Source organism: Nerophis ophidion, linkage group LG11 (genome assembly GCF_033978795.1).
Source record: "Nerophis ophidion isolate RoL-2023_Sa linkage group LG11, RoL_Noph_v1.0, whole genome shotgun sequence".
Classification (NCBI taxonomy): domain Eukaryota; kingdom Metazoa; phylum Chordata; class Actinopteri; order Syngnathiformes; family Syngnathidae; genus Nerophis; species Nerophis ophidion.
In genome coordinates, this window is record NC_084621.1 from 9,715,312 (window position 1) to 9,737,801 (window position 22,490).

At 41.8% G+C, this 22,490-nt stretch overlaps 1 long non-coding RNA gene across 2 annotated transcripts in view; it reads right to left on the minus strand.

The window, feature by feature from the left end:
* LOC133561638 (uncharacterized) overlaps positions 1–22,490 on the minus strand; it is a 122,815-nt gene that overhangs the window by 79,460 nt on the left and 20,865 nt on the right. The window contains exon 3 of one of the 2 annotated variants that reach the window (XR_009808744.1): positions 18,532–18,648. The exons of the other annotated variant lie outside the window; for it this stretch is intronic. This is a non-coding gene — a long non-coding RNA (uncharacterized LOC133561638). Of the gene's footprint in view, positions 1–18,531; positions 18,649–22,490 lie in introns of those variants that run through there. 2 annotated transcript variants of the gene reach the window in all.

A 22,490-nucleotide genomic window follows, 5' to 3' on the forward strand; every position in this document is an offset into this window, starting at 1 on the left:
CCACTGTCAGTAACGACAGTTGGTCGCTACATCTGTAAGTGCAAGTTAAAACTCTACTATGCAAAGCCAAACCCATTTATCAACAACACCAAGGAACGCCGCTGGCTTGGCTGGGCCCGAGATCATCTAGGATGGACTGATGCAAAGTGGAAAATTGTTCTGTGGTCTGATGAGTCCACATTTCAAATTAAATTTAGAAACTGTGGACGTTGTGTCCTTTGTAACAAAGAGGAAAATAACCATCCGGTTTGTTATAAGCGCAAAGTTGAAAAGCCAGCATCTGTGATGGTATGGGGGTGCATTAGTGCCCAAGGCATGGGTAACTTACACATCTGTGAAGGCACCATTAATGCTGAAAGGTCCATACAGGTTTTGGAGCAACATATGTTGTCATCCAAGCAATGATATCATGGACGCCCCTGCTTATTTCAGCAAGAAAATGCCAAGCCATGTGTTAGAACAGCATGGCTTCGTAGTAAAAGAGTGCGGGTACTTTCCTGGCCCGCCTGCACTCCAGACATGTCTCCCATCGAAAATTTGTGGAGCATTATGAAGCGTAAAATACGACAACAAGACCCCCGGCTGTTGAACAACTTAAGCTGTACATCAAGCAAGAATGGAAAAAGAATTCCACTTTCAAAGCTTCAACAATTATTTTCCTCAGTTCCCAAACGTTTATTGAGTGTTGTTAAAAGAAAAGGTGATGTAACACAGTGGTGAACATGCCCTTTCCCAACTACTTTGGCACGTGTTGCAGCCATGAAATTCTAAGTTAATTATTATTTGCAAAAAAAAAAATAAAGTTTATGAGTTTGGACATCAAATATGTTGTCTTAGTAGTGCATTCAACTGAATATGGGTTGAAAAGGATTTGCAAATATTTGTATTCCGTTTATATTTACATCTAACAATTTCCCAACTCATATGGAAACGGGGTTTGTAGATTTTTTGTGGACATGTTCCATTAATACTGATGTTAAAGATTTCTTTTTTTGTGAAGAAATGTTTAGAATTAAGTTCATGGATCTCTTTTACAATCCCCAAAGAGGGCACTTTAAGTTGATGATTACTTCTATGTGTAGAAATCTTTATTAGGGACCGCCAAGCCCATTGCAAAGGACTCCACCCTATTGAAACTGTAAGGTTTTATTCTTTATTATTATTCTTCTCTATTATTCCGCACCTATGCGCTGTAATTTGACTCCCTTAACATGCTTCAAAACTCACCAAATTTGACACACACATCGGTATGGCAAACCTTCCCAGCTTATTAAGCAACCAAACTCAAAAAACCAAAATTGCGCGCTAGCGCCCCCTAAGAAATAACAAAAAACAGACCGCTTGTAACTTCCATTAGGAATGTCGTAGAGACATGAAACAAAAACCTCTATGTAGGACTGACTTAGACCTACATTTCCAATTAGAAACTTCTATAACAAAAATCAACAGGAAGTTGGCAAAAACCCCTTCAAATCAAAATTTTTGCGAAAAATGCAATTTTTGCCTCTTTGAGCTGTAATTTGACCCCCTTAAAATGCTTCAAAACTCACCAAACTTGGCACACACATCAGGACTGGCAAAAATTGCGATTTAATGAAAAAAACCAAACCCCAAAACTCAAAATTGCGCTCTAGTGCAATTTTTGAATAAAACACAGAAAAAACTGCTTCTAGGAAGAAAACACAGACAAAACTGCTTGTCATTTCCGGTAGGAATGCCGGAAAGACATGAAACAAAAACTTCTGTGTAGGTCTCACTTAGACCTACATTTTAAAATTGACATCCTTCAATTTGATTACTGCTCCGGTTTTGATTTTACGCGCCTTCAAAGAACCCCTGCGCAAAGTTACCTAAAAAATTTCATTTTTGCCTCTTTGAGCTGTAATTTGACCCCTTTAAAATGCTTCAAAGTGCAAGTGAAAGCTCTACTATACAAAGCGAAAGCCATTTATCAACAACATCCAGAAACGCAGATCTGTAATTTGACCCCCTTACCATGCTTTAAAACTCACCAAATTTTACACAAACATCAGGACTGGTGAAAATTGCCATCTAATATAAAACAAAACCCTAAAAATCTAAATTGCGCTCTAGCGCCCCCTAAGAAAAAGCCCAGACAAAACTGCATGTAACTTCTGTTAGAAATGTCGTAGAGACATGAAATAAAAACCTCTATGTTGGTCTGACTTAGACCAGGGCTTGAGTAGCCAAAGGCGGACCCGACCAACGCTGCTTGCAGCTTTAATTTATATATGAATCACTTGTCTATTTTTCAACAAGTTTTTCGTTATTTTTATATCTTTTTTTCCAAATAGTTCAAGAAAGACCACTACAAATGAGCAATATTTTCCACTGTTATACAATTCAATAAATCAGAAACTGATGACATAGTGCTGTATTTTACTTCTTTATCTCTTTTTTTCAACCAAAAATGCTTTGCTCTGATTAGGGGGTACTTGAATTAAAAAAATGTTCACAGGGGGTACATCACTGGAAAAAAAGTACTCTATTAATGACAGTACTTCAATAAGAAACACAAAAATCAACAATATTTCTTCAAATATCGGCCGATACTCTCATAAACACAGAGTTTCAGTATGAAACACTAAATGGACAATATTTCCTTAAAGCAGCACTAAGTAACATTTCAACCTTCATAAAATATTTTTATAACTTTTGGGATGATACAGGGACTTACGAGTTGATTGACACCTCTGTCGTCCTCTGTTTACATTATTAGCCTGTTGTGTAGGCTACCTGTATAAGTGTATGAGGTTACAAGCACACACTTATTGAGATTTAGTGCGGCCTCTGTTTACATTATTAGCCTGTTGTGTAGGCTACCTGTATAAGTGTATGAGGTTACAAGCACACACTTAATTGAGATTTACTTGAGCCTTCTGTTTACATTATTAGCATATCTACTGTGGCTAAGCAGACTTTTGCCAAAAGGACAATAATTCATTTGTTGTGGGTTTATCCACTTTAATGCACTTTATTGTTTTTTTTGGAATGCATGTTTTGTTTGAAGGCCTAATATGAGATGGTCTCCTGTGGACGGGACTCTCGCTGCTGTCTTGGATCCATTTTGAACTGAACTCTCGCGGCTGTGTTGGAGCCACTATGGATTGAACTTTCACAGTATCATGTTGGACCCGCTCGACATCCATTGCTTTCGGTCCCCTAGAGGGGGGGGGTTGCCCACATCTGAGGTCCTCTCCAAGGTTTCTCATAGTCAGCATTGTCACTGGCGTCCCACTGGATGTGAGTTTTCCTTGCCCTTTTGTGGGTTCTTCCGAGGATGTTGTAGTCGTAATGATTTGTGCAGTCCTTTGAGACATTTGTGATTTGGGGTTATATAAATAAACATTGATTGATTGATTGATTGATAATATAAATGAAAAACTTTGTGCTTTTTTTGAAAAGCAAAGGCTACTGGAATATTAAAAAAATGTCAATATTCAATAAAAAATTGCTTTATTTGAAAAAACATGTCTAAATATGTATTTTAGGCTATTTATGCAATCTAAAAAAAATTGTGAAAAACTGCATTCATTATTCGGCTTCGGCCACAAATTTTCATTTCGGTGCATCCCTAATACGGACGCTTACATAGGTCTGGTGATAATGTTCCCCTTTAAATAATTTCCCACGGCACACCAAACAAGATCTCACGGTACACTAGTGGCTGAAACGTCTCATGTTGTTTTTTGTCCGGGCCCCACATGCATACGTCAGAGAACTTGACGACTGAATAAGGACCGGGCTCATGTGCATATTACGGCCACATCGCCGAGTCAGCAAAAGTGTCACGGCTGCTGAGCAAAAAAATGACAGGATGCTATTACACAGTGTTGAGATTAAAAAAGGCGTGTGCGTAAAGGTGCGACACGTTGTGTGAAGGCCCGGGCTTACAGGCAAAAAAAAAGGGGGTGGCGGTAAGCGTCTCGAGACACCCCCACACCTCCTTCAAACACACACACTGAGAACTGGCTCCGGCACCGGCTCCGCTGGAGTGGAGAACCATAAATCTTCATATAGCGGCTGTTTTGATTAATGCAGCCGAGTCGAGCTAGGGGGCTGGACCTATCCCATTACGGCCTAATGGAAGATGGAGCGGCGCTGTCTCCACCACTAGGCCCCTGTCATTTGTTCCACTTTGCAGTCCATTTGGCCGAGAGACTACAAGCCACTCCATCAAAAATATTTTCAGAGTTAATTTCCGCCCGCTTAATTCGCCTTGATTCGGATTGCGTATCGAATGGCAGGATCGATTTTCGCCTGGCGTCTAAATTAAATAAAGAGAAGGGGGGGGGGGGGGTTTGCTCGAAGGCTGCGTTTTTCTTTCTTTTCTCTTTTCCATTCCATTCATCCACCTATTTCCCGGCCATCCTTTACCCCGGGTCGGGCTCATTCTTTTTTTTTTTTCGCCGATGCATCTCATTTCCTCCTTTCCCGCAGATTTTGATGGAGCGCGTTTGCCGAGGAGTGGACGGGGGCGGTAGGGGGCACGGACCTGAGATCTGATGGTACTTACAGAGCGAGCCGCTGAAAAGGGGGGGGGGGGGGCTCAGGTTGGATGGGTTGTGTATGGATTTGTCATATATTACGGACAAAAGGATTTGGGGTGCAGGGGAGAACATCAGGTAGGTTTTTAAGAAAGTGAGATCGATGTGGCCACAACAAGTGGATCCCGAAAAAAAGATCGGCGGGGGGGGGGGGTTGGACAGGACTGCAGTAGGAGAAACCAAAAAGAAATGAAAAGCGGTGACAAATTGGTTGACTGTGTCAGGAATTCCCTTTTAGATTTAAAGCTGCATGTAGCCTATCGTCATATCTTTCCAGAGTAATTTATTTTCTCATTTCTCTCTCTCTCCTTACTACACTTTCTCTCGCTCTATGTGAATTTATCTGGTACTCACATGAAGCAGAGGAGGAGGGGAGGGAGGGAAAAGTCAATAAAAGTCTGTGGCGACAACTGTTTCCCCCATAGGTCTCTTGTCTCCTTGGTGCATTATCTCCCCCTACTTGACTTTCTATTTGTTTATGTGCAGGAGCTACTCAGCTCCGCCTTGTTTCCTTCACCTTCAGCGGCGTTTCCCGTTTCGGATCCCCTTTCACTTCAGCAGGAGAACTACAAGATATGAATACCGACTCCTTCCCGAGTGACCGTTATTGATTTCTCTCTCCCACTGCGAGCAAGCTTTGAAATTACAAAATCAGGAAGCTGTAGGATGCCAGTTTGTGTATCCACCTGCTCAGACATCAGTGGGAAAATTTGTGATAAAGGCTCATATAGGGCTGGGCGATATATCGATATACTTGATATAGCACGGGTTCGTCTTTGTGCGATATAGAAAATGACTATATTGTGATATTCGAGTATACGTTCTCACGCAGTTGCTTTTAGCTGCTGGCATTACACTACAGCAGGGGTGCCCACACTTTTTCTGCAGGCGAGCTACTTTTCAATTGACCAACTCGAGGGGATCTACCTCATTTATATATATCATTTATATTTATTTATTTATGAAAGAGACATTTTTGTGAACAAGTTAAATGTGTTTAATGATAATACAAGCATGTGTAACACATATAGATGTCTTTCTTTCACGAAGACAAGAATATAAGTTGGTGTATTACCTGATTCTGATGACTTGCATTGATTGGAATCAATCAATGTTTACTTATATAGCCCTAAATCACTAGTGTCTCAAAGGGCTGCACAAACCACCACGACAGCCTCGGTAGGCCCACATAAGGGTAAGGAAAACTCACACCCAGTGGGACGTCGGTGACAATGATGACTATGAGAACCTTGGAGAGGAGGAAAGCAATGGATGTCGAGCGGGTCTAACATGATACTGTGAAAGTTCAATCCACAATGGATCCAACACAGTCGCGAGAGTCCAGTCCAAAGCGGATCCAACACAGCAGCGAGAGTCCCGTTCACAGCGAAGCCAGCTGGAAACCATCCCAAGCGGAGGCGGATCAGCAGCGCAGAGATGTCCCCAGCCGATACACAGGCAAGCAGTACATGGCCACCGGATCGGACCGGACCCCCTCCACAAGGGAGAGTGGGACATAGAAGAAAAAGAAAAGAAACGGCAGATCAACTGGTCTAAAAAGGGAGTCTATTTAAAGGCTAGAGTATACAGATGAGTTTTAATGTGAGACTTAAATGCTTCTACTGAGGTGGCATCTCGAACTGTTACCGGGAGGGCATTCCAGAGTACTGGAGCCCGAACGGAAAACGCTCTATAGCCCGCAGACCTTTTTTGGGCTTTGGGAATCACTAATAAGCCGGAGTCCTTTGAACACAGATTTCTTGCCGGGACATATGGTACAATACAATCGGCAAGATAGGATGGAGCTAGACCGTGTAGTATTTTATACGTAAGTAGTAAAACCTTAAAGTCACATCTTAAGTGCACAGGAAGCCAGTGCAGGTGAGCCAGTATAGATATATATGTAGGTATATATGTATATAAAGGTATATACAGTATAGATATATATGTAGGTATATATGTATATAAAGGTATATACAGTATAGATATATATGTAGGTATATATGTATATAAAGGTATATACAGTACAGGCGTAATGTGATCAAACTTTCTTGTTCTTGTCAAAAGTCTAGCAGCCGCATTTTGTACCAACTGTAATCTTTTAATGCTAGACATGGGGAGACCCCAAAATAATAATAATAATCAGACAGTAATGATGATAACGCCCACATTTTCAAATGGAGGAGAAAAAAAGTGGTCCTTTCTGTACAATACCACATGAAAGTGGTTGGTTTTTGGCATCTAATTCATCCAGCTTCCATACACTTTACAAGAAAAACATTGGCGGCAAATTCTGTAGCTTGCTTGATTGACATTCCCGGCACCCGAGGGTCTTGTGAGATGACGCTGGCTGCTGCCAGTTCATTATTATGAAAAAATGACAGAGAGGAAGGCGAGAAACACTTTTTATTTCAACAGACTTTCGCGCCGTCCCTTCCGTCAAAACTCTAAAGGCCGACTGCACATTTCCTATCTTCACAATAAAAGCCCTGCTTCATGCTGCCTGCTCTAACAAAATAAGAGTCTCGGAAAGCTGGCGTGCACAAGTGATGTGCACGCCAGCTTTCTGAGGGATCGCTTGTGCACGCCAGTTTTCCGAGACTCTGTATTTAGTTAGCGCAGGCAGCATGAAGCAGGGCTTTTATTGTGAAGATAGGAAATGTGCAGTCGGCCTTTAGAGTTTTGACGGAAGGTACGGCGCGAGAGTCTGTTGAAATAAAAAGTGTTTCTCGCCTTCCTCTCGGTCATACTTTAATAACAATGATCTTGCAGCAGCCAGCGTCATCTCACAAGACCCTCCGGTACCGTGAATGTCATTTAAGTGACGTCTTGGTGAAGATTGATGATCACTCATTTTTAGGTCTATTTTTTTTAAAAGCCTGGCTGGAGATCGACTGACACACCCCCCGCGGTCGACTGGTAGCTCGCGATCGACGTAAAGGGCACCCCTGGACTAGAGTGTGTGTGTGTGTGTGTACAGAACTTATTTATTTCACCATTATAAGAGTTACTAGCATTTTCCTTTCTTTACTCTGTTGCACCGTTCGCTAAAAGCTTACCAGCAAAACGGCGACAAGCTCGCTTATGACGCTGTTAATGACATTGATTGGCAGCATGTGTGCCGCATTATAGTGTATCGACCTGGCTTTTACAGTGAATGTGTGGCGTTGGAGCCGTCTAGAGATGGGAATTGATAAGATTTTTCCGCTTCCGATTCCTTTTGCAATTCTGCTTAACGATTCAGTTCCTCAGCAAGCAGCGTGCAAACTGAGTACAAAAGAGGCTTAAATCAATTCGCCCATTTTTCTACCGCTTGTCCCTTTAGGGGGCCGCGGGAGCCTATCTCTGCTCTGGGGTGCACCCTGGACAAGTCGCCACCTCATCACAGGGCCGACACAGATAGACAGACAACATTCACACTCACATTCACACACTAGGGCAGGGGTAGGGAACCTATGGCTCTAGAGCCAGATGTGGCTCTTTTGATGACTGCATCTGGCTCTCAGATAAATCTGAGCTGACATTGCTTGACACGATAAGTAACGAATAACTCCGCTGTGTTAAAAATAACGTTCAAAATATAAAACATTCTCATGCGTTTTTAATCCGTCCATCCGGCTTATTAGTGATTCCTAGAGCCCCCCAAAAAAGTCTGCGGGCTATAGAGCGTTTTCCGTTCGGGCTCCAGTACTCTGGAATGCCCTCCCGGTAACAGTTCGAGATGCTACCTCAGTAGAAGCATTTAAGTCTCACCTTAAAACTCATTTGTATACTCTAGCCTTTAAATAGACCTCATTTTTAGACCAGTTGATCTGCCGCTTCTTTTCTTTCTCCTATGTCCCCCCCTCCCTTGTGGAGGGGGTCCAGTCCGATGACCATGGATGAAGTACTGGCTGTCCACAGTCGAGACCCAGGATGGACCGCTCGCCTGTATCGGTTGGGGACATCTCTACGCTGCTGATCCGCCTCCGCTTGAGATGGTCTCCTGTGGACGGGACTCTCGCTGCTGTCTTGGATCCGCTTGACCTGAACTCTCGCGGCTGTGTTGGAGCCACTATGGATTGAACTTTCACAGTATCATGTTAGACCCGCTCGACATCCATTGCCCACATCTGAGGTCCTCTCCAAGGTTTCTCATAGTCAGCATTGTCACTGGCGTCCCACTGGATGTGAATTCTCCCTGCCCACTGGGTGTGAGTTTTCCTTGCCCTTTTGTGGGTTCTTCCGAGGATGTCGTAGTCGTAATGATTTGTGCAGTCCTTTGAGACATTTGTGATTTGGGGCTATATAAATAAACATTGATTGATTGATGATTGACATCCATTTTCTACCGCACCTGTTCAAGAAGTTGCGTTAATGGTAAGAAGTTATTTATTTATTATTGGTTATTTTGGGGCTTGCCCCCCTGGGGGTTCTTTAGACCACCAAGCACCGACATGAGAGCCTGTTTCAGGGTTAAAATATTGTTTTATTTTTCAATAAGTCTCTCAGTTGCTTTCCAGCAATTGTATTTTTATCTTTTGTTCTCGCTTGCACTCTGGCTTCAGCCCCAACCCCATCTCTCCTCCTGGCTGCTGCTTATAACAGAGCGACAGGTGATTAGATAAAAAGGCTCAGGTGGACCATCGACGCACCTGTCGCTGATTTCCAGGCTGGTCCCAGCACACCCCAGTTCGCTGCAGGCCCGCAGGCCACTCCCCCTCAACAGTTAGCTTCAGAATTTCTGTCTGTCATTCCGCCGTACATTTTTTTTTCCTTTTGCGGAAGGTTTTTTGTAGAGAATAAATGATGAAAAAAACGGTTTAAAAGAGGAGAAAACACGAAAAAAATGAAAATTAAATTATGATACACAGTTTATCTTCAATTTCGACTCTTTAAAATTCAAAATTCAACCGAAAAAAAATGGATAGAAATACTAGCTAATTAGAATCTTTTTGAAAAAAATTAAAAAATTAATTTATGGAACCTCATTAGTAATTTTTCCTCATTAAGATTAATTTTAGAATTCTGATGAGATGTTTTAAATAGGTTAAAATCCAATATGCACTTTGTTAGAATATATAACAAATCGGACCAAGCTATATTTCTAACAAAGACAAATAATTATTTCTTTTAGATTTTCCAGAACAAATTTGTTTTAAAAGAAATTCAGAAGACTTTGAAATAAGATTTAAATTTGATTCTACAGATTTTTTTGATTTTCCAGAATCTTTTTTTTTAATTTTAATCATAATAACTTTGAAGAAATATTTCACAAATATTCTTCGTCGAAAAAACAGAAGCTAAAACGGAGAATTAAAATGTATTTATTATTCTTTACAATAAAAAAAAAAATAGTTGAACATTGATTTAAATTGTCAGGAAAGAAGAGGAAGGAATTTAAAAGGTAAAAAGGTATATGTGTTTAAAAATCCTAAAATCATTTTCAAGGTTGTATTTTTTCTCTAAAATTGTCTTTCTGAAAGTTATAAGAAGCAAAGTAAAAAAAATAAATGAGTTTATTTAAACAAGTGAAGACCAAGTCTTTAAAATATTTTCTTGGATTTTCAAGTCAAGTCAGCTTTATTTGTCAATTTCTTTACATGTAAAGACATACAAAGAAATATAAATTTTGTTTCGCACTCTCCCATGCGTAGACAAAAAGAAAAGAAAACACAACATTAAAGTGCAACGTGAATATGTCTACCTACTAAAGTGACAATATATATAGTTCCTGTTTTTAAATAGGATATGGCTGTAAACAATGAGTCTTTCATCAATAGTGCAAATACTTATGATATAGCAGCAGATGTGAGGTGGCGACTTGTCCAGGGTGTACCGCGCCTTCCGCCCGATTGTAGCTGTGATAGGCGCCAGCGCCCCCCGCGACCCCGAAAGGGAATAAGCGGTAGAAAATGGATGGATGGGTGTGCAACTTTGCATAGTCATTTTTTCTGTGGGTCATGGGGTTTAGAGTTCAGGTTGTTCCGGGGAGGGGGATTTCAAAGTCCTGACAGCCTGGTGGTGAAAGCTGTTGGTGAGTCTGGTGGCACGAGAGCAGAGGCTCTTGTATCTTCTTCCAGAGGGAAGGAGGCTGAACAGGTTGTGGGCGGGGTGGCTTGCGTCACTCACAATTGCAAGTGCTTTGCGGGTGAGGCGGGTGGTGTATAAGTCCTCAAATTCTATTTGAGTTTTGTCTCTCTTAGAATTAAAAATGTCGAGCAAGGTGAGACCAGCTTGCTAGTAAATAAATACAATTTAAAAAATAGAGGCAGCTCACTGGTAAGTGCTGATATTTGAGCTATTTTTTTTGTGAGACATTTCTCTCCTTTTTTAATGATAAGGTTGCTTCTATTCGGGCAAATCTTTCTCGTTTTCCATTATGTTTTAATATGGCCACTCAGTGCTCGACTGTGTTCTGTCACTTTGAGCCTGTGTCCATGCCTGAACTTACAGGAATAGTCGGCAAGCTAAAAACCCTCGTCATGTCCCACAGACCCAGTCCCCCCTCGCTTTTTTAAAGAAATCTGGGACACAATTGATTTGTCTGTTAGGAACATCATCAACAGCAGCTTGATTTCTGGCTGTGTCCCCTCCTTTTGTAAAAGAGCTGTTGTTGAGCCTTTGATTAAAAAAACAGGTCTTGATCCGACAAGTTTGTCAAATTATCGGCCCATTTCCAAATTACCTTTTGTGTCAAAGATTTTGGAGAAATGTGTTCTGGCACAACTGCAGCCTTTTTTAGATGAAAATAGCACTTTAGATCCATTTCACTCTGGATACAAAGCTTTGCACAGTACTGAATCTGCACTTTTAAAGGTTTTTAATGACTTGCTTTTAATGTCTGATTCTGGCAGCTCTGCCATTTCAGTGCTTTTAGATCTTTCAGCTGCCTTTAACACAGTCGACCGCACAATTCTTTTAGAGCGCCTGAGAGACTGTGTGGGTGTCAGGTGGACTGCGTTAGCGTGGTTCAGATCTTACCTGTCTGAGAGGTCCTTCTCTGTCAGGCTGGGGAACGCCACCTCCTCTTCTGCCCCGCTTTACTGTGGTGTCCCCCAGGGATCTATTTTAGGCCCCATCCTGTTCGCTCTTTATCTCCTCCCTCTTGGAGATATTTTTAAGAAACATGGAGTGTTTTATCACTTTTATGCAGATGACTGCCAAATTTATATGCCGATTTCAAAAAGCCACGGCCCCCTGACACCCCTTCTTAACTGTCTATATGACGTCAAGGCTTGGTTAGCCCAGAATTTTTTAATAATGAATGAGGGAAAAACGGAAATTTTAGTTTTTGGTCCGGCCCTCACTGACTTGGGACCATTGCAAAATGATGTGCGTCCCAAAGTCACCAGCCATTCATTCAATGTACGCGTGTTGCCCACTTGCTTGTAAATTGATGAAAACGGCTGTGTTTTTGTTTTTAGGTGTCTTGGTCATATCAAATGAAACTTGTAATTTGTTTATTACAAAATGTAGATTGAAACATTAAAGGTTGACTATGTAGACTTACAAGAAAAACTACAGAAAAAGAATTCCAGCTGTCGATTGCTAGACCGTTGCTAAGTAAAACGGGCCGTTGCTAGGGACTCCGCTCTGAACAGAGGACAGCAGAGGAGGACTGCTAAGCAGGATATATACCTTAGGTTTCATTTTTACCCTCATTAACAGCATCATAAATGACTTGTAGCTTGTTACAGGGACAGTGGAGGCTCTCTGCCTTCCAAACCACTGCTGCTCAGAGCCTCCGCTGTCACTGCTCTCGTCAAGTTGTAAAAAAAACACAAAAAAAACGGAACTCCGTAGCACCGTAAGTCCGCGATAATAAACATGTTTATGACAGATAAGACTATACTATTATATTCTTATTTTACTGTTATATTGTTATTCCCATTCTTTTTATTCTTTTTGTAATATTTCTCTATTTTGTTTCCTTTTAAACCCCCATTATTTACTTTTTACTTTTTTCTTTAAATTGATCTGAACTCTGTACACTGCTGCTGGAATTTTAATTTTCCTGAAGGAACTCTCCTGAAGGAATCAATAAAGTACTATCTATCTATCTATACAAATGCACCCATCCTAACAAGTATATGATAAATGTAAACAACTTTTCCTTTTCTTTTACTTTCATACTGCAACAGTGATTTGATGTTTACTGAGGGCTGAGGGGTGTGTGTCTGCTGCGCAGCCTGTGGAATGTTGAATACACGCACAGTGGAGGGAGGAATGAGAGGGAGGCCGACACTACTATATCGTGTGTGTCCCTTTTTCGGCGGATTTTTCCGCTAGTGCAGATAATTTTGTCGACTTGTAATGTAGTAATTTTGTGAGTTTATTAAAATCTACTTTCTCAAATTTTGATTTGAGGGGGCAAGACATTTATTTAAGGGGGCTCTGCCCCCTCTTGCCCCTGCGTAGAGCCGGCCATGGCCCGCGGGCACCGCGTTGGTGACCCCTGCTATAGCCTATCTTTACTCGTGAACAAGATCCGAGATACATGAACTACTCCACCTGGAAAGCTAAATTGCTTTGCGCAGAGAGAAAAAAATGAATGCCTTTAAAAGTAAGTCAAGTGCTGTTATTGTCCACACTAGGAGGGGATGATAAATCTGAAGGTTCTCTGGACTCCGGCTTCCCTCTGGGGGGGAATCACACTTCCACAGCACGTAGGACTGATGGCCGAGCCATCCGGCAATACGACTTGTTCACTCAGCCTATGTAATATCGGTGTCTCTATTTCAGTCCCCACATCTGTTATTGTCTGATTCTTAGGGTGAAAAAAAAAAAAAGTGTCTGTGCCGACGATAATGAAATGAAAGGCCAACACACACAGTCAACAAGCCCCTGGTAAGAAACGCACAATGTCAATATTAATCTCTTTGACAGAAAGTCGAAATATGGCATCTGTCACACATCATCTTCCCTCTCTCCTGTCTTTCTGTAGAGTGGGAAAAAAAACATTCAGGAGGTGTTCTTGGATGAGCCAAGTGGGGGAAATTGAGGTTATTTTATTTTTTTTAAGTAGCAAAGTTTCCCGCAGACATGCAACTAAATCATTCCAAGTGGACAAAAACTACATGAAGTACACAAGGAACTTACTAAATGAACGCTTAGCGTCTAACAATCAATCAATCAATCAATGTTTACTTATATAGCCCTAAATCACTAGTGTCTCAAAGGGCTGCACAAACCACTACCACATCCTCGGTAGGCCCACATAAGGGCAAGGAAAACTCACACCCAGTGGGACGTCGGTGACAATGATGACTATGAGAACCTTAGAGAGGAGGAAAGCAATGGATGTCGAGCGGGTCTAACATGATACTGTGAAAGTTCAATCCACAATGGATACAACACAGTCGCGAGAGTCCAGTCCAAAGCGGATCCAACACAGCAGCGAGAGTCCCGTTCACACCTTCAATCCGGTTTTCACTCTACGGAGACAGCCCTCGCAAAAATGACTAATGATCTATTGCTAATGTAACCTATTTTTATGGTTTGCCTCTTTGTTATGTTTAGTTCCTGTTATACAGTATATGCCTTGAGCTCTTATTTTGAAGGGAGATAGAACGGAAATGATGTCATCATAGAGTGGAGCGGAAGTTTTGAAAGGAACGAAAATAAAGTGGTCCTCGTGTGAAACTTCCGCTCCACTCTATGATGACATCATTTCCGTTCCATCTCCCTTCAAAATAAGAGCTCAAGGCATATACTGTATTACAGGAACTAAACAAAGAGGCAAACCATAAAAATAGGTTACACTAACGATGGATTCTGATGCGTCATCTATGTTGCTGCTCCTCGATCTTAGCGCTGCTTTCGATACCGTCGATCATAATATTTTATTAGAGCGTATCAAAACACGAATTGGTATGTCAGACTTAGCCCTGTCTTGGTTTAACTCTTATCTTACTGATAGGATGCAGTGTGTCTCCCATAACAATGTGACCTCGGACTACGTTAAGGTAACGTGTGGAGTTCCCCAGGGTTCGGTCCTCGGCCCTGCACTCTTCAGCATCTACATGCTGCCGCTGGGTGACATCATACGCAAATACGGTGTTAGCTTTCACTGTTATGCTGATGACACCCAACTCTACATGCCCCTAAAGCTGACCAACACGCCGGATTGTAGTCAGCTGGAGGCGTGTCTTAATGAAATTAAACAATGGATGTCCGCTAACTTTTTGCAACTCAACGCCAAAAAAACGGAAATGCTGATTATCGGTCCTTCTAGACACCGAACTCTATTTAATGATACAACTCTAACATTTGACAACCAAATAATAAAACAAGGTGACTCTGTAAAAAATATGGGTATTATCTTCCACCCAACTCTCTCCTTTGAGTCACACATTAAAAGCGTTACTAAAACGGCCTTCTTTCATCTCCGTAATATCGCAAAAATTCGCTCCATTTTGTCCACTAAAGACGCCGAGATCATTATCCATGCGTTTGTTACGTCTCGTCTCGATTACTGTAACGTATTATTTTGGGGTCTCCCCATGTCTAGCATTAAAAGATTACAGTTGGTACAAAATGCGGCTGCTAGACTTTTGACAAGAACAAGAAAGTTTGATCACATTACGCCTGTACTGTATATACCTTTATATACATATATACCTACATATATATCTATACTGTATATACCTTTATATACATATATACCTACATATATATCTATACTGTATATACCTTTATATACATATATACCTACATATATATCTATACTGTGTATACCTTTATATACATATATATACATACATGTATACCTGTACTGGCTCACCTGCACTGGCTTCCTGTGCACTTAAGATGTGAATTTAAGGTTTTACTACTTACGTATAAAATACTACACGGTCTAGCTCCATCCTATCTTGCCGATTGTATTGTACCATATGTCCCGGCAAGAAATCTGCGTTCAAAAGACTCCGGCTTATTAGTGATTCCTAAATCCCCAAAAAAGTCTGCGGGCTATAGAGCGTTTTCCGTTCGGGCTCCAGTACTCTGGAATGCCCTCACGGTAACAGTTTGAGTTGCTACCTCAGTAGAAGCATTTAAGTCTCACCTTAAAACTCATCTGTATACTCTAGCCTTTATATAGACCTCCTTTTTAGACCAGTTGATCTGCCGCTTCTTTTTTTTTTTTTTCTCCTATGTCCCCCCCTCCGTTGTGGAGGGGGTCTGGTCCGATGACCATGGATGAAGTACTGGCTGTCCAGAGTCGAGACCCAGGATGGACCGCTCGTCGGGACCCAGGATGGACCGCTCGCCTGTGTATCAGTTGGGGACATCTCTACGCTGCTGATCCACCTCCGCTTGGGATGGTTTCCTGTGGACGGGACTCTCGCTGCTGTCTTGGATCCGCTTGAACTGAACTCTCGCGGCTGTGTTGGAGCCACTATGGATTGAACTTTCACAGTATCATGTTAGACCCGCTCGACATCCATTGCTTTCGGTCCCCTAGAGGGGGGGGGGGGGGGGGGGGATTGCCCACATCTGAGGTCCTCTCCAAGGTTTCTCATAGTCAGCATTGTCACTGGCGTCCCACTGGATGTGAATTCTCCCTGCCCACTGGGTGTGAGTTTTCCTTGCCCTTTTGTGGGTTCTTCAGAGGATGTTGTAGTCGTAATGATTTGTGCAGTCCTTTGAGACATTTGTGATTTGGGGCAATATAAATAAACATTGATTCATTGATTGATTGATTGAAATAAAAATGAGCTGCATAGTAGTAAATCTAATAGTGTTCGTTCTTCGCTATGTGGTAGATTACTGCAGACATTATCTTTTGTTGTTGACTACTTTTTTCATACGGGGTTGATCTGGAAATGTTTGCCTCTGCATTTTGTTGGTGTGGCACCGAAAGGAGGGGTTGACATGCAGAGTAAGCACTCTTCATTCTCTAGCAGGTGACTTTTCAAATGATACTACATTTTTTCAGTAACGCTACTATCATAGCAACGCTTTTGCCCCACACTTGACATATTACGGTTGTCTGTTCGACATATTCCCGCTTGAAGCCAAGCCACCGCCAGACAATGGACCCCCTGCTGTTTTTCTTGGGAATTATTTCTTCCTTCATTTGTTACCAGATTGGCACCTTCTTTCTCTCCTATTACCATTCGCACGGCTCCGCTAGCATCACAGCTAATGTTAGCCATGCTACTACCTCACTTCCCCGTGAGGGCGTATACGTATGTGACGTATGTAAGAAGGTGTGCTTGCTGTCTGTGAGAAGGAGAGACAATAAAGAGAGAGAAGAGCCTGTAGTGTAATGCCCGCAGCTAAAAGCAACTGTGTGAGAATGTATACTCAAATATCACGATATAATCATTTTCTATATCGCACAGAAACAAACCTGCGATATATTGAGTATATCGATATATTGCCTAGCCCTTTACTGAAGGTCTTAAGTGTTGTACGTGCATACAAATGTTTTAAATCACATTTGTAGTCTTTTTTTGAGAAGAATTGTTGTATATTCTTTAGGGATGCACCGATTAATCGGTAACCGAATATATATGGCAAAAAAAGCCACATTCGGCCTTCGGTGGAATGAGTTAAAAACAAGGCCGAATAGTGGCGTGTGACGCAATTTTTTGACGCGGTGACGCAATCAACCAACGTGCAGTGACGTTGGGATATGTTGTGTACCTGTATAAGTGTATGAGGTTACAAGCACACACTTATTGAGATTTAGTGGGGCCTCTGTTTACATTATTAGCCTGTTGTGTAGGCTACCTGTATAAGTGTATGAGGTTACAAGCACACACTTAATTGAGATTTACTTGAGCCTTCTGTTTACATTATTAGCATATCTACTGTGACTAAGCAGACTTTTGCCAAAAGGACAATAATTCATTTGTTGTGGGTTTATCCACTTTAATGCACTTTATTTTTTTTTTGGAATGCATGTTTTGTTTGAAGGCCTAATATAAATGAAAAACTTTGTGATTTTTTTGAAAAGCAAAGGCTACTGGAATATTAAAAAAATGTCAATATTCAATAAAAAATTACTTTATTTGAAAAACATGTCTAAATATTTATTCTAGGCTATTTATGCAATATTAAAAAAATGGTGAAAAACTGCATTCATTATTCGGTATTCGGCCTTCGGCCAAGCGTTTAAATTTGATTCGGCTTCGGCCACAAATTTTCATTTCGGTGCATCCCTACTAGTAACACAATAATCAGATAAGGGATTTTCCAGAATTATCCTAGTAAATGTGTCTAACAACATTTGAATCGCTCCCACTGCCCTCATCTTTTTTTTTTTTCCTTCTAGTCCTTCACTCTCACTTTCCTCATCCACAAATCTTTCATTCTCGTTCCAATTAATGGGGAAATTGTCGCTTTCTCGGTCCGAATCGCTCACGCTGCTGGTGGCCATGATTGTAATCAATGTTCAGATGTGAGGAGCTCCACAACCCGTGACGTCACGCGCACATCGTCTGCTACTTCCGGTACAGGCAAGGCTTTTTTTATTAGCGACCAAAAGTTGCGAACTTTATCGTCGATGTTCTCTACTAAATCCTTTCAGCAAAAATATGGCAATATCGCGAAATGATCAAGTATGACACATAGCATGGACCTGCTATCCCCGTTTGAATAGGAACATCTCATTTCAGTAGGCCTTTAAACAAACTGAATGAGATTCAGTTGTAACTTGACCTTCTCCCGCCGACAAGACACGTCGAAGCGGAGAAGCGACGAGTGTGGCGGCCATCAAAACTAAAGTCACACATCTTTGGGTAATGTCCTCCAACAGACACATGCATTACTTCATTTATCCTTGTATCATCCTTGAGTCTCCTTTCATCCTGTGATGTCTCTCTCACTCTTCTTTCACCCTGAACATTTTCCTCTATTTCATCCCTTCCTCTCCATCTGCTTCCTTGTCCTCCCACTTCTCTTCCTCCTCCTGCCTGCCTGCCACCCCCCCTTTGGATGTTTCTTTTAGTCCTTTTTTGTCCCCAACCGCCGCCCTCCCCTCGCTTCTTACCCCTGTGATGAATGAGTCTGTCTGCTGGGTGAAGTTCATATTTACTGAGCAGGGGAGCGCACACTGTCAGTCTCTCTTGCCCTCCACATCTCTATCCCGCTGCTAAGGAGACAGAGAGAGCAAGAGGTTACAGCGGGATAAAAAGAGGGGGGGGGGGGGGGGGGGGGGGGCCTGGTCAAGAGACCGGCAGTCACTCCAATAGTGGAGCTGGCCCGAAGAGAGGGTGAGGGCAAGTTTGTCTAACTAAACCCGTCTTTCTTGAGCGTTTTCAAATTAAACACTGCGGACCACCTACTTCCCGAGGTCTGCTTAACACTGAATTATATTTACTGAACTGAATTATATTTATATAGCGCTTTTCTCTAGTGACTCAAAGCGCTTTACATAGTGAAACCCAATATCTAAGTTATATTTAAACCAGTGTGGGTGGCACTGGGAGCAGGTGGGTAAAGTGTCTTGCCCAAGGACACAACGGCAGTGGCTAGGTTGGCAGAAGCGGGAATCGAACCTGCAAACCTCAAGTTGCTGGCACGGCCGCTCTACCAACCGAGCTATACCGCCCCGCTGCAAAAGTGGACTCTTGGAACTTGAGAGATTTGGCAGTTAAAATTATATGAATTTGAAGTTTTAGAGAAAATGTGTCAGAAAGTCAAACAGGAGTTCAGAATCGATATGAAAACAGGGCAAAAGGACAGTTTTTTTTTAGTTTGTTTGGCTTTTTTTAGATATTATCAGTATAGATCAGGTGTTTCCAAACTTATTTTAAAGGGGAACATTATCAGCAGACCTATGTAAGCGTCAATATATACCTTGATGGTGCAGAAAAAAGACCATATATTTTTTGAACCAATTTCCAAACTCTAAATGGGTGAATTTTGGCGAATTAAACGCCTTTCTGTTTATCGCTCTGGAGGCGATGACGTCAGAATGTGACGTCGCCGAGGTAACACACCCACCATTTTCATTTTCAACACATTACAAACACCGGGTCTCAGCTCTGTTATTTTCCGTTTTTTTGACTATTTTTTGGAACCTTGGAGACATCATGCCTCGTCGGTGTGTTGTCGGAGGGTGTAACAACACTAACAGGGAGGGATTCAAGTTGCACCACTGGCCCGAAGATGCCAAAGTGTCTGCCGCCAGACCCCCATTGAATGTGCCAGAGTGTCTCCACATTTTACCGGCGATGACAGACATGGCACAGAGATGTATGGATAACCTGCAGATGCATTTGCAACGATAAAGTCAACTAAATCACAAAGGTGAGTTTTGTTGATGTTGACTTATGTGCTAATCAGATATATATTTGGTCGCGGCGTGACTGCTAGCTAATCGAGGGTGAGGGCAAGCTTGTTGTCCAAACCCATCTTTCTTGAGCGTTTTCAAATTAAACACTGCGGACCACCTACTTCCCGAGGTCTGCTTAACACTGCAAAAGTGGACTCTTGGAACTCGAGGGATTTGGCAGTTAAAATTATTTGAATTTGTCCTGAAGTTTTAGTGAAAATGTGGCAGAAAAGTCAAACAAGAGTTCAGAATCGATTTGAAAACAGGGCAAAAGGGGATAAAAGAGTTTTTTTATTCCAGACATTCCAGTTTTTTTTTAGTTTGTTTGGCTTTTTTTAGATATTATCAGTATAGATCAGGTGTTTCCAAACTTATTTTAAAGGGGAACATTGTCACCAGACCTATGTAAGCGTCAATATATACCTTGATGGTGCAGAAAAAAGACTATATATTTTTTGAACCGATTTCCAAACTCTAAATGGGTGAATTTTGGCGAATTAAACGCCTTTCTGTTTATCGCTCTGGAGGCGATGACGTCAGAATGTGACGTCGCCGAGGTAACACAGCCGCCATTTTCATTTTCAACACATAGTAAATATTGGGTCTCAGCTCTGTTATTTTCCGTTTTTTCGACTATTTTTTGGAACCTTGGAGACATCATGCCTCGTCGGTGTGTTGTCGGAGGGTGTAACAACACTAACAGGGAGGGATTCAAGTTGCAACACTGGCCTGAAGATGCCAAAGTGTCTGCCGCCAGACCCCCATTGAATGTACCAATGTGTCTGCCGCCAGACCCCCATTGAATGTACCAAAGTGTCTTCACATTTGACCGGCGATGCTAAGGCAGACATGGCACAGAGATGTATGGATAACCTGCAAATGCATTTGCAACGATAGTCAACAAAATCACAAAGGTGAGTTTTGTTGATGTTGACTGCCAGCTAATAGATGCTAACATGCTACGCTAATCGATGCTAACATGCTAATTACTGGCGGTGCTAAAGCAGACATGGAACAGAGATGTATGGATAACCTGTAGATGCATTTGCAACTATATTACGTTTCCTTCCACCCACATTTAATGCGAAACAAACACTTACCAATCGACGGATTTAAGTTGCTCCAGTGTCAAAAGATGCGAAAGACCTGATCGTTTGGTCCGCACATTTTACCGGCGATGCTAACGCAGCTATTCGGCCATGCTATGGCTATGAACAGCGTCAATAGCTATTCGCTCAATGGCTTCAGTTTCTTCTTCAATACTTTCATACTCCAACCATCCGTTTCAATAATCTGTTAAATTGCCGAGTTTGAATCCGAGCTAATGTCGCTATATCTTGCTGTGGTATTCCCATTGTTTGTTTACATTGGCAGCACTGTGTGACGTCACAGGGAAATGGATAGTGGTTTCGAAGATAGCGAAAATAAGGCACTTTAAAGCTTTATTTAGGGATATTCTGTGACCGGTAAAATAAAAAAAAAAACATAAAAAAATACAACAAGCCACTGGAACTAATTTTTTATTGTTTTTAACCCTTTTGAAATTGTGATAATGTTCCCCCTTAAAGAGTCGCAGATTGTAAAAAAAAAGTACAAACCCTGTTTCCATATGAGTTGGGAAATTGTGTTAGATTGACCTGAGAAGGCTGCAAATAGAAAAGAGGTATTCAATTTCTATTTAAATTTGATTTGATAGGCCATTGCTATTTTTAAATTATTAGTATTATTTGAAACTCCATTTTGCATGTTACTATAAAGTTATATAAGTCTCGCTTGTTCAATATTCAATGCAAAACTTGTTTGGGTCCCTATTAAAAGGTCCTTATTAAAAGGTTAATTTGTTCAAGCTTGGCCCGCGACTTTGTTCTGTTGAAAATTTTGGCCCACTCTGTATTTGAGTCTAAAGCGTCAAAGTTTCTGAATAGCCACATGAGAGGTGCTTGGACGAGAGAAATCTTCCTCACTTTTTGACCGAGCTGTCAAAAGAAGCGATAAACAACCTTTCTCCTGTAAGTCCACTTTCAGCACTCAGTGCAACACAATTGACGGGCATTTTCTCTCTCTCTCTCTCCCCTCCTTTGTGTGAACAGAACAGTGCTTTCAGGCACATTTTGAACTTGAGAAGCAGACAAGTAACAAACACACAACAACCGAGGAAGTCCGCAAAAAAAAAAAAAAAAAATAGTGGGTTTCATCTCCGCCCCCACACACACGTAGCAGTGAGAAGCGAGGAGTCAAACGGTGTGTTCTGACCCGTGCGTTTGACCCCTCCTGTGAATGAGAGAAGCCAACACGGGCCCGCCGGAGCCCAAAGGGATGAGCCGAGAGGCGGCACCAAAAAAAAAAAAAAAAAGCCCCGCACAGCCACCGTCTCTTCCCACACGCTGACCCTAGAGGCGAGCCAACACCGAAAACCACAGCGGTGTGACGACACCGCTGACACCCGGCGCCAACACACACACGTCTTCTTCTGCAAACCCCCCCCACCGGCAAATTGACAAAAAGTATAGACAGTAAATACGAGGAAAATTGGATAGCTCAAATTACATCACAAAAAGAAAAACCCCTCAGCTGCACTTTTATACAATTCCATAATTCAATTCTCGGACCGGAGGCCTTAAAACGCCACCGACTGTCCGTCAAGACCATGACAATGT